Here is a 12410-nt window from a genome sequence, read left to right as displayed (position 1 = left end):
TTTTGAATTATTGTTTAGCGTATGTTATATCATTCTTTGTGATCAGAATTTTTAAACCACAAACAGGACGTCGACAAATGATTAAACAAAAAAAAAGTTTCAGAGTCAGAAAATAAGATGGTCATGAAGAGAATTTGTTTTGCGTTGGTTGGGAAAAGCACTCAACCACTTTAAAACTTTGCTCTTTTCTAGTTTAAAATTCAGCAATGAAAGGCAATACCCCAAAAGATCCCTTAGTATCGTAATAAAAAATAATTGTGTTTATTCTTCCATCTGTATGTCTCTAGGGCCACGTCACTGTGTCTTGGAGAAATACTAAAGTCTTGGCTTTTCTGGTCAGCAATTTGCAGTCTTTTTATGAAATGCCTACAATAGCACCACATGCAATTTTCACCACTGATTCTTTAATTCAAGTGTTCATTCAACAGATATGTGCCATTCACTGTTCAAGACTCTGAAAACAGAGGTGGGCCAGGCAGAAATGGTCCCTGCTTTTGGAACTGTTATTCTCGTGTGAGAGAGAGGAGACAAAGAACAAAGGAATAAACGGAAAAAAAATGATTTTAGAGATTGAGAAATGCTGTTAAGAAAACAAAACAGGTAATATGGTGGAGAGGGTCAGAGGAGGGCAATATGAATAGGGTCATTTAGGAAAATCCTTACCCAGAAGGTGACATTTGAACCCCAATCTGGAAGGCAGTATTTTTCAGTCCAAGAGAACAGCAAGAGCACAAAGAATGGACTGACATCGTGTAAGAAGAAAAGAGAGAAAATGACTATGAGGGAGCGTGATGAGGCTGGAGAAGGAAGCAGGGGCCCCAGCATGCGGGGCACCACAGGCCATGGTGGGAAGTTGAAATTTTGTTCTAAGGGTTGGACAAGACATTGAGGGTCTTCAAGCAGGGCAGTGAGATGTGATTCATGTTTTTAAAAGGTCATTCTGCTGGTGGATAATGGATCCTAGGGAGAAGCATAGAGTGAGGAGGGCTGCCGGCTGTGTGCTTTTTTTAGGCTGGATCCTACACAAGGATGCCAGGTGGAAGGGGTGCGTGGGGGCTGCATCCTGCCTTTGCACTACTCACCGAGCCCTGTATCCAGCATGCGGCTGCGTTCATCTGTAGAAAGACGTATATTTTCTATCACATACTACGCACCACATGGGCAGGAAGCAGCCTCAGGAGTGAGAATGGGGGGAAGATATCGCCATCATCTTTGCAAGGATAATAGTTATGGTGGAGAAAGCGAGAAGTGGATTTAGGATATGTCTGGAGGTAGAGCTGACAGGACTTACTGATGGATTAGACGTGAGTGAGGGGTGAGGGGAAAGGAGAAATCAACTATGACCCCTAAGCCCGTCGTGCTGCCCCTGAGGTAGGGAAAGTTGGGAGTGGACCAGGATTTTTTAGGAGAGGGGTCAAGAATTCAATTTGGCTAGGTATAGTCTAAGATACATGTTAAATGTCAAACAGTCAGATTTATGAGTTGAAGAAATGAATGATGCCATTAAGAGTAACTCAGAAGTGCACAGAAATCACAGCCTCCTCTCAGATCTTGCTCATGATTCCTGACCCACTGGGGCGTGGGGGCAGGTGGAGGGAGGGAACTCAATTTAGCCCGATCTGCTCTTCTTCATGTGAAGGAAGAATTTAAACATGTTCTCTCAGATTTGCACCCCACCACTCATCTCTCCCCCAAAATGATGGGAGCCCACAGTGCCCTCCCAGCAGTGCCTGGAAGAGTCTTAATACCTTTTGGTGTCCACTAACTCCTCTGCCGTCTACAGCAGATCACCCTATTCGCCTGTCCCTGGTCACTGCTGGTGTTCACCAGTGAAGCTGGCAGCCAATGTGGCTTGGTGAGAGCTCAGTGAAGGACTTGGGACACTCTGGCTGACTTGGCCTCATGCCCGCGGGCTCTGTATCCCTCTGGGTATCTGCCATATTCTCCACCAAGCTTGGCCCAAAGACCCACCCTGGCTCTGGGGATGTTTATTAGCTCCCCAGCCTTGGTCCATGGATACTTTGGGAACATGTGGGAATTTCTGAGTCCCTTCCTCACCACATGGGAACTGGAGACAGCCTAGAGAACTACCATCCAGGTCTGTCTCTGCCTGGCCATGCCGTACCACTGATTTTACTCGGATATGCCCACCATCTACTCCCCACTGCCTCAGTTGGCGTAAGAGTCAGCTGGGTGATGATCTCCTCTCAGAGCCTCCAAAGTAAACTGGGCAAAAAACGCTCGGCATTGCCCTCAGGAGCTATAACACACTTGCCCGGGCAGACGTTCAGAGAGGAAAGACCAGCACGACATGTCTCTCTCTGCTTCTTCTGCCCCACCTTCTTTCCCCCACAATCCCTTGGTACCATAAGAGATGGGCTACCAACTTTCCCTTTTCCTGGTCCATTCTCCTCTTTGCCTAGGGCAGTAACTATCATAGCCCAGCCAGCAGAGTCGGGGGCAGGGGTGGGGGTGGGGGACAAAGGGGAGGGCAATCTTCTCTTTATATATTAAATGTGAGTATGTTGAAGGACATAAAAATTCTTTCCAGTCTCACTATTACACCTTGATGGATGAGGGAGGGAGTGTAGGAAACGGTGATATAATTATTCATAAGGGAAACAGCCTGGACATATCTAAGTATATTACATTTGTGCCATGAGCTTGTAGCTCAGTGACGCTGTCGATGCTGGTGATACAATCTGAGAATCATCAGCATGTAGACGGGGAAAAACCAGGACTGAATAAGAACATCTAATTCACGCTAGAGAACGCTGAGTGCCAGACAGAGGACTGGGGCAATCCAGTATGGAGAAGCTGGACGGCGGGAAAGGAGCCAGCAAGGGACACTGAGAGGTAGCGCATGTGAGAGGAACCAAGTTAAGAGCATATGTGGTGTCACTGGGGCCACGAGAGGAGCACATTTCTCGACAAAGGGAGCACTCTATGGAATCAAAGGTTCTCGAGAGGTCAAGACTATGAAAAGATCCCAACCTACACTCTGATCCTGAGCCTGACCCCGACCTAGACCCCGAATTCTTTCGTAGGATAATGAGGACATGTTGAAAGAAATAAGACAATACCTTATCTAAAAGGACCATTGGTAACAAAACTTCATAAAATCATGTCACCATTTTTAATTAAGATGAGGCCCTAGTCAACAAATGTTGTGCTGTTTGAGCCAAACTGAAACCCCAACGGGATGACTGAAGTAAAGTGCACTAGCCATTGGAGATCCCCCACTGTTACTGAGAACTTTTTGAGGTACCCCACAGGATACTCCAGACTGCCTCTTATGAAGCATCATGACTGTGTCTTTCTTTTCTTTGCTTATCTTTTTCTGAAATCAACTTGGAAAACACATTAGTCTTTCATTCTTTCAGGCAGATACTAAAGCACATGGTTTTGTGGGTGAGGCCTCTGCTGAGTCCCATGCTTGATGTCCCAGGTATTCTCTAGATGGTAGAGATGTCACCAGAGGTGGAGCCTCCTTTTCCACCAAAAGGAACCCTTGGGATGTGCCCGTGCCCTGCTGCCTGTCCCCGCCACTGCTCAGATTTCCTGGTACCTACCACAGCTACCCTGGCCTTCACATTATTCACATTATTCATTTCCTCTATTCCATTTTCTCTAATCAAATTCATACTGGCTAACTACGGAAATAATAATCTGTGGATAGTGTTTGAGTTCAGTGTTTGAATTATCTGTTTACTGGAATGGTCAACCTGGGAGGCAGAATGAGATAATATAAAGAGAATGGGTTGAATCTGGGCTCTGCCTCTCACTAGCTGAGTGACCTTGGAGGTCTACAGAATCTGGTGGGTTGGGGAGTGGGGAGTGAGAAACGTGGCCTCTAAGTCCGGCTGGGTTTCTAGGACCTGTCACTAGCCAGGGAGGAGTGGGGTTTGCCATGACTGTGGAAACAAGGACTGTTACTAGTAAGGAACTAAGGAGAGAGTCATTTTGACGCATTCCATCCCAGGGCATAGGACAGAGGTGGACACTGAGACAGAGGCCAAGACTTTGCATTTGAGGCTAACTAGATAGTTAACAGACCTGAGTGGGGACATAGGAAGTAGTCCTAAATGGCTGGTACACAGGGCCCTGTCCCCTTTGAGACGCAGAACATAACTGAGCTAAGGTGAAATTTCACTCAAGTAGCTCTCAACGTCCCAGTGCTGAACAAACTATTGGATGTCTAAGCTGCTGAAGGAAAAGTATACGTCTAAATTTGTCTTCTATTTTTGTTAAGGATGGAAAGAAATTATACTGGCTTAACAGTCTCTGTTGGAACCCATCTCAGCAACCAGTCCTGGTTACCTTTCTGAATAGTTCATATGCATCAGCAGAGCAAAAAGAATTACCAGATATCTAAAAGTACTCAGCAGTTTAAGTGGAACATTCAGAGCAAATAACCTTGAATGAAAAAGCACTTCATAAAAGAGCTTCTCCCTTCCATTTCCTGTATATATATAGTTAGATAATTTTTATTCATTGCATTGATAAAGTAAGAGCCAGTTGTTATGAAAAGGGAGCAATAGTTACAATTCTTGACGATAAAAAACCCAGCTGATTGCTACCCCCAGTAGCAATGTGCACAGCTAGCTTTCATCTTGCCTTCTAATACCATTCTCCAGTAAAAGGAATCAGCACTCTTTGGAGAAATGGCTGATTCTCCTACTGGCATAAGAAATAGACAAGACGAGCCTGGAGCATCCTAATGCCAGAAAGTAATACAGTACTCAAAAAACAAAAGGAGAAAAAGCCACAGTGATGGGTTCAATGGGGACACGGGGGACAACTGAAACAGTTCCCAAATGGCCAAAGCTGGAACAATTAGAGTGATAAAATAAATAAAGCAGTATTTAATTGTAACCCAAAGTATAAAATAAGTACCTGTGAGTCCACACTGCTATAAATAAATAATTGAATAAATAAATAAATAGGGAGACAAGTCCCCCATGCAGAAGAATCTCAAATAATTTATGCAGGTACTCAGCACTCAAGGAAGTGGAACATAACTCCCCACTCCTTGCGTATGTGCTGTATATGGTGACTTCCTGCCAAGGAGCACAGTATGGAAAGGGGGGGGGGGGGAAGAGGAACATTATAATGGAAACACCTGACAAATACGATCTCAGTCAGATGATCAAGGTCAGCATCAACAGGGATAAGTCACAATGATGTATGTACCTTTGATATTTTATGATGAAAACAGCACTTTCGTGCTCTTCCTTCCAAAATACATAACCCCAGTCTAATCATGGAAAGAAAAAAAAAATCAGGCAAATCCCACTGAGGGATAGTCTGCAAAATACCTGACCCGCACACCTCAAAACTGTCAAGGTTATCAAAAACAAGGAAAGTCTGAGAAATTGTCACAGTCAAGAGGGGCCTAAAGAGACATAATGACTAAATATGATATGGTGTCCTGGGTGAGATCCAAATAAGGACAATAAGTAAAAACTAAGGAAATCTGAACAAGGTAAGGACTTTAGTTAATAATGAGGTATTAAGACTGGTTCATTAATTGTAACAAATGCACCATGTGCATATTGTAACAAATGTAAGGTGCCAATAATAGGGGAAATTAGATGTGGGGTATATGAGAACTTTCTGTACTACCACATTTTGCCGTGTATAATGAGCACCCAGTAATGCCGAGTATAATGAAAGTTTTTGTCCCAGACTTTCAGGGAAACAGAATTACTACTACCCTTGTATAATGCACATCTTTTTGCCCTCACAAATTTGGGCAAAAATATGCACATTATACATGGCAAAAAAATGGTATATTTACAATTGTTTTATAAATCTTAAACTGTTCCAAATAAAACTTTGTTAAAGATCAAAAAGGAAGATGGAAAGATGCTGAGGTAAAGTTTGGGGAGAGTAAGCCAGAATCAAAAAACTAATTTTGGGGTCTGGCAGTGGATGTCAGATTTTTGGAGATAGAAATGCTGGATGGCTGGCTGCATGTAGGGTAGAACTTCAGTGGAAATGAAAGTGGAATTTTTAATTATTAATAATTTAATTTTAATGGAAAATTTAAAGGGCATTTTATGTGGCTTTGTCATTTATATATCATCTTTCTCCTTCATTTTTATAAAAATTGTCCAAAGTGGGCCTAATGAGCTTGTTACATATATTTTGGAATGCATATCAAACTTTAAAAATATTAAAATTAAAAGTCATTGATGAAAAACTTCAGTAGGGGCAGTTAAACAACAGATTGGATTCTGCAGATAATTGAATTGAAAATTAAAAGACCCAATCCAACAGTTCCCCCAGAAATCAGAAATGAAAACAATGATAAGAAATTTAGGGGCCGCCCAATGGCTCAGTCAGTTAGAGCGTGAGCTCTCAACAACAAGGTTGCCGGTTCAATTCCCACATGGGATGGTGGGCTGTGCCCCCTGCAACTAAGATTGAAAAGGGCAATTGGACTTGGAGCTGAGCTGTGCCCTCCACAACTAGGTTGAAGGATAACGACTTGGAGCTGATGGGCCCTGGAGAAACACACTGTTCCCCAATATTCCCCAATTAAAAAAATAAAAAATAAAGATTTAAGGGAAAAGCATGAAAACTAGGTTTAGGAGATTTCAACATATGTACAATAGGAATTATAGAAGGAGAAGGATGACTGGAGATCAAAAAACTAATAGAAAAGATTTTTACTGGAGAATGATTGTGATCTTAAGGTGAGACGGGCTACAAGCTGGTCAGGAATAAAAAAGAATAGCCACAACTAGACCAAATTCTGGTGAAATTCCTGAGTTTCAAGACCATGCAGATAGGAGGAAACAAAAAGGTTTCCCACAGAGGAAGAAACAACAGGAACTTCATCAAAGAAGAAACCGAAACTGAAATTACAGACTATTAAGAAATCAATGAGCATGAGCAAAGTGCATACCAAAATCTATGCAATCCAGTCCAGACTGTGTTCAAAAGAAAATGGCGCTGTATCTAGTAATAGCTGTGTGATCCTGGGCAAGTTATTTAACTCTTTAAAGCTTCAATTCCTCATCTTTAAATAATAATATCAACTACTTTCATGGTGCCAATTATATGCCAGACACTGTTCTAGGGGCTTACTGTGTGCTGATTTTTTTATTCCCCACAACAGCCCTATACAGTAGATTATATGATTAGCCCACTTTACAGATGAGACTGAAGCACAGAGATGTCACTTGCACAAGGTCATAGTTATAAGTGGCAGCAACTGTCCAGCTAGAGTCTGCACTCATAACCACCTTGCTACAAAGACTTATGAAGCCCTGTTTCTCTTCAACAGAAAATGCTGAAGAATCAACCTCCAAAAGTCATCACCCATATTTTATGGCCAAGTTCTATCAAAACTTAATTTACCGAGAAAATAAATTTTTTGTTGTTGAAAAAAACTGCTTATTTTCCATCAGCCTGATTTTAATTTTCTGTTTAAGGGTCTGAGGAAGAACAGCTTAAGACCACTCCGTGGTTGTTCCTACCCATTAGCTGCGGATCAGTCCTCAGGGGCAGCTGAGCACTGGAGTCTTGAGGGGCGGGAAGCGGGGAACCACTGAAGAGGTACAGCGGGCACCTGTGCCCTCAAACCAGCCTGCGACCTCAGGCTGAGCAGCAGTAAATTTGGAAGTTAAAGCAGTACATCCACCCCGAAATTCCTCTCGGGTCAATGCCCTTCCAGCAGCAGCCTGATCTTGCTTTTCAGCCTCTTCCGGGTCTCGGTGGAAGCAGAGATCACATGTGACCGCCGTGGGTGCTCATGGGAGAAGGGGCCACACATGCGCAGTGCTTCCCGGCCCAGCATCCGGTGCTTGGGCCGAGAGTGAGCCTCCTTGTTGCCCAGAATGGCATGTTCGCATGGCAGAGAGAGGGTATTCCTGAGAAAGATGGTAGGTATGTTAACACAAGACACGTCTGAGAAAGGCTGGCGGGCAGCCCTGCGATCAGTAACCACCGGAACTCACCGCTCCCGGGGGGCTGCCTGGGTCTGATTAATGAAGGTTCCAGGAGGGAAGCGGTCAGCAGTAGGAGTGGCTCCAAGGACAGCAGCGAACTTCAGCACAGCCTGCTGGCGGGTGTTCCTGGAGGATATGGCGCTGACATCAGCCGGTTTTTCAATAGCGACAATGGCACAAGCCACCAGCAGAAACTTCTCCCAGGTGTTCTCCAGATTTCTGACGTAGATGCCATCCGTTCTCCTTTTGTAGACGCGCTGTTCCATTTAGAAGTCAAAGTGGGTGCCGCCTAAGTGGTTCCTGCTGCAAGGAATTTGAGAATATCCCCCTGCTTCATCAGCAGGGCTCGAGTGAGGGCTCTGGACATCATGCAAGTTTCCTCTTAAGTTATGACGGGAACCCAGAACACTGCCACGTGGACCCCTCTCTGGGTAGCGCAGAAAGGCCAGCAAATGATGTGTTAGTAATTAATGATGATTGTCGCATGCCATTAGGAGTTGTGGTTGTTGGTTACACAGCAGAAGCTCACTGTTATCTCTATACAACAGTCATGACCAGTTAGAAAGTAGAACCCTGTACACAATAGCCATTAAAATAGAGAACACCTCATCTCTTTTTTTAAATTTATACTTTTGTATCCAACTGCCTACTCAACATGTCCCCTGGATGCTTACTAGGCATCTCAAACTAAACCTGTCTTAAACAAGATTGAACTCTTCACGACTCTTCCCTCCCAATACCTGTTTCTCTTCCACTCTTCCTTATCTCAGTGAGTGACCACTCCATTCTATCAGTCGCCTGGGCCACAAACCCTTGAGTCATCTGTGACCCCTGTCTTTCTCTCCCATCATTTATCCTTGCCATCAACATATTTATTGGCTCTACCTTAAAAAGACATCTAGATTCTGAGTATTCCTTACAACGACTGTTGATACCACCTTGGTCCAAGCCACCATCAGCTCTTACACAGGTAACTCAATAGTATCCTAACTGTAAGGGGGGATCAAAATTCCCACTTTTGTGCCGGAGTAATCCTTCTAAAATACAGGTTAGAGCGTGCTATTCCTCTTCTCAAAGCCTTCCAATGGCTGCCACCTTACCTAAGAAAATCTTAAGTCCTCCTCATTGCCTGTAAGGCTCTACATGATTTGCTCTATATTTCCGTTCGTTTTTTTTCAATCACTCTGCTATAGAAACACTAGCCTCCTTTAACCTCCTTGCTGCTCCTCCTGCATGATAGACACACTCCAGTCTCAGGGCCTTTTCTACTTTCTGTTCCCTCTGCCTGTAATGATCTTCCCCAATTTACCTGCCTGACTCACTCACTCAGTTGCATTGGGCCTCTACTCAAATCACCATATCAGAGAGGCCTTCCCTGGCCACCTTAAAGAACATAGTTCCCACCCTCCACCACTCATGTTTCCTCACATGCTTTTGATTTTTATGGTACTCGTCACCACCTGACATATGACCAATATATTTGTTTATTTGTTTATTGCCTTTCTCTGCTTTCTAGAATATAGGCTTCCCAAGACTGGAGACTTTGGTTTGTTCATGGCTTTATCCCAAGAGCCTAGAACAATGCCCAGGACATAATAAATTCTCAATAAATATTGTTGAAAAAAAATAGGTAAACCTAAGAATAAACTGCATAAAACTATTTATGAAAAAAGAACTATGAAATTGAATAGAGGGAAATAAAAAAGGGCTAATATAGAGAGATATATATCATCTTCCTGGATGGAGAGTTTCAATTTTTAAAGATACCAATTTTTCCCAAATTCAATTTCAATTGAACATAGTCCCAATTAAAATCCCAAAAGGACTTTTTTTTGGGGGGGTGACTTATTGAAAGGATTCCAAAGCCTATCTAGACCTATAAATGTTTGAAACTATCTAAGACACTTTTGAAAATGACAAGTAATAGGAGACAGATCGACGTTCCCAACCATATAGTTAGACATACAAAAGAGCTACAGAAACTGAAGATCATGAAACCATAACACCAATATAAACAGGCAGCTCACTGGAACCAGTCAGAGAGTTCAGAAACACAGCTAAGCAAAATCAGAGATTTAGTCCACAGTAAAGGTGGTATTTCTTTTTATTTTTTTCAATGACAGTTGACATTCAATATTATATTAGTTTCAGGTGTGCAGAGTCATGATTCAGCATTTATAGAATTTACAAAGTGACTTCCCCGATTAATCTAGTACCTACTTGGCACTATACGTAGTTGTTACAGTATTATTAACTATATTCCCTATGCTGTATTTTACATCCCCGTGATTATTTTTTAACTACTAATTTGTATTCCTTAATCCTTTCACTAAAGGTGGTATTTCAAATCAGGGAGCTAAAGAGATATTTAGCTAATAATGATATTGACCAAGCTTACCAAAGGAAAAAACTGCATTTTTTTACCCTCAAATAAACTCCAAAGATTAAAGATTTAATCGCTTAAAATGAAATAACAGTCTAGAAAAATAGAGGTGAATATATTATGTATTTGACCACACAAAAATATCTACGCAGCCAAAAAACACTACAAACAGAACAAATAGAGGAAAATAATATATATGAAAAACAAATATATACAAAGAATTCTTAGAACTCCATAAGTAAAAGGTCAATACACCAACAGAAAACTGGGCCCAGTCAGGTAATTCAGAAATGAAGAAATAGAAAAAAGCAATAATTCATTAATTCAACAAATATACATTAGCATCTATTATGTGCCAGGCACACTGGCCAAGGTTAATAAAAAACCTGTTGGCAAGGGTGTCAGAAGTGGGCATTTTTAAACCTGAATAATGAGAGTATTATAAATTATACAGTTTTATGTTAGAACAACTTTCTGGAGAGCAGTTTGGTAATAAGTGTTACAAGTGAAAGCATTAAAAATGCTTGATATCAATTCCAAATCTAGAATTTATATTATCATGTCTGGATGTGAGACCTGGACCTGAGGCAGTCATCCTGCAACCACCAGGGGAGGCAACCTGGGGGCAAAGCCTACGCAGAGAGAGACAGAGTCGCCTGAGTCCTGGTCCCCCACCTTTAACCCCCACCACCACCCTGGAGCTACTTGATCCATAGATTCAGTGTTTTGTGAGATGGTAAATTTTCTTATTGCAAGTGTTAACTGGGGTTTCTGTGATTTGTGGCCAAATCATCCCTACTCTTCTAATCTCCCAGCCTTATTCGCCATCGCTTCCCAACAGCTACCTCTGCAGCGATCAGGCTGCTTCCAGTCCTTCCAACACCTTGATTTCAGAATTTTGGCCTCCAAAACTATGAGAGAATAAATGTCTGTTGCTTTAAGCCACTCAGTTTGTGGCACTTTGTTATGGCAGCTCTAGGAAACCAATACAGCTCATCTCTACAATCTACCTCCCCCAGCGCCAAGGCCATACTTTGATTTCAGATTGTATTAAGTGGACTTGGAACATAGGCTTTACAGTTGCGTCAGCAGCAACGGAGATAGTTATATGGCATAGCAGACAAGAGGACAAGCTCTGAGGTCAGATAAACCCAGTTCAAGTTGCCAGCTGTGTGACTATGGCAAATCATTTAGCGTCTCTGAGCTCCAATGTCCACATCTATAAAATGGGGCTAATCAAGATTGTTGAGCGGGCTGAGTCAGATGACATATATAAAGTACTTAATACGTTGTCTTGCATATAATAAGGGTTCAACAAATTCTACGGCCTTCCCCACTGTGATCCAGAACAGGAGTTGTCATCCTTTCTTAATTAGATGGACACCAATAAATTGGCCACAGCAAAGGGGGTCCCATAGTCTCTATCAAATATAGGGGCAGATTTCAGGTAATGTGGGCTGTGTCCATGGAAGGGTGTGAAAATTCCATTTCCAAGGATGGCCTGGATGGTTCTTCACTGACGGGGAGGAGTAGAAGAGGAGTAGAAGTGGGGGAGAGGAAAAGATCCTAAGTCTGGAGCTCTGGAAATTGTGTGGGAGCCAAACGGGGAGCAGGAGCCCCCACGTCCCTGGGACCCAGAATGTGCTTAGGAGAGATGCAAGGAGAGAGGTCCAGGGCAGAAATCACCCTCCTTGCGGAAGAAGCCCCCGTAGAGAGGACAGCGCATCCAGCGGGGCCTCCCCGTCCCATTTGGTTGGGAAACACCGACCTAGAAATAACTATTTGTTTAAGAAATTAGTGCTCGAAGATTCTTATAACTAGTTATCTCTTGGCTGTTTAGAGAAAAAGGGAGAATGGGTTTTACCTAGAAACTTAGTGTCTTTGTGTATGTGTATGTCATTTGGTGCTGTGGCTTCCTAGAACAAATTACTATTTTGTTTTATTCCTAGATAAATAATCTAGGGAAAAAAAATGACACATGGGTTTTTTTCACAAAATAAAAATGTCAAAGTTTATCTTTGGAACAAAACAAATGGTTGAATATTGTCTTTTGTCATCTATTGCAAAAT

General features: G+C 42.5%; 1 protein-coding gene and 1 pseudogene across 1 annotated transcript in view; both read right to left on the bottom strand.

Annotated features, from left to right (window-relative positions):
• FBXL21P (F-box and leucine rich repeat protein 21, pseudogene) overlaps positions 1-7680 on the bottom strand; it is a 38396-nt gene extending 30716 nt beyond the window's left edge. Inside the window, exon 1 of the mRNA XM_074313544.1 lies at positions 7488-7680. The gene's annotated coding sequence lies outside the window, so the exon portion shown is untranslated. The remainder of the gene's footprint in view (positions 1-7487) is intronic.
• On the bottom strand, positions 7502-8325 carry LOC109451743 (small ribosomal subunit protein uS2; annotated as a pseudogene).
• Between the last annotated feature and the right edge of the window lie 4085 nt (positions 8326-12410).

Source organism: Rhinolophus sinicus, linkage group LG10 (genome assembly GCF_036562045.2).
Source record: "Rhinolophus sinicus isolate RSC01 linkage group LG10, ASM3656204v1, whole genome shotgun sequence".
NCBI classification, from domain to species: domain Eukaryota; kingdom Metazoa; phylum Chordata; class Mammalia; order Chiroptera; family Rhinolophidae; genus Rhinolophus; species Rhinolophus sinicus.
Note: the sequence above shows the minus strand (reverse complement) of the source record. Positions and strands in the feature narration are given on the sequence as shown.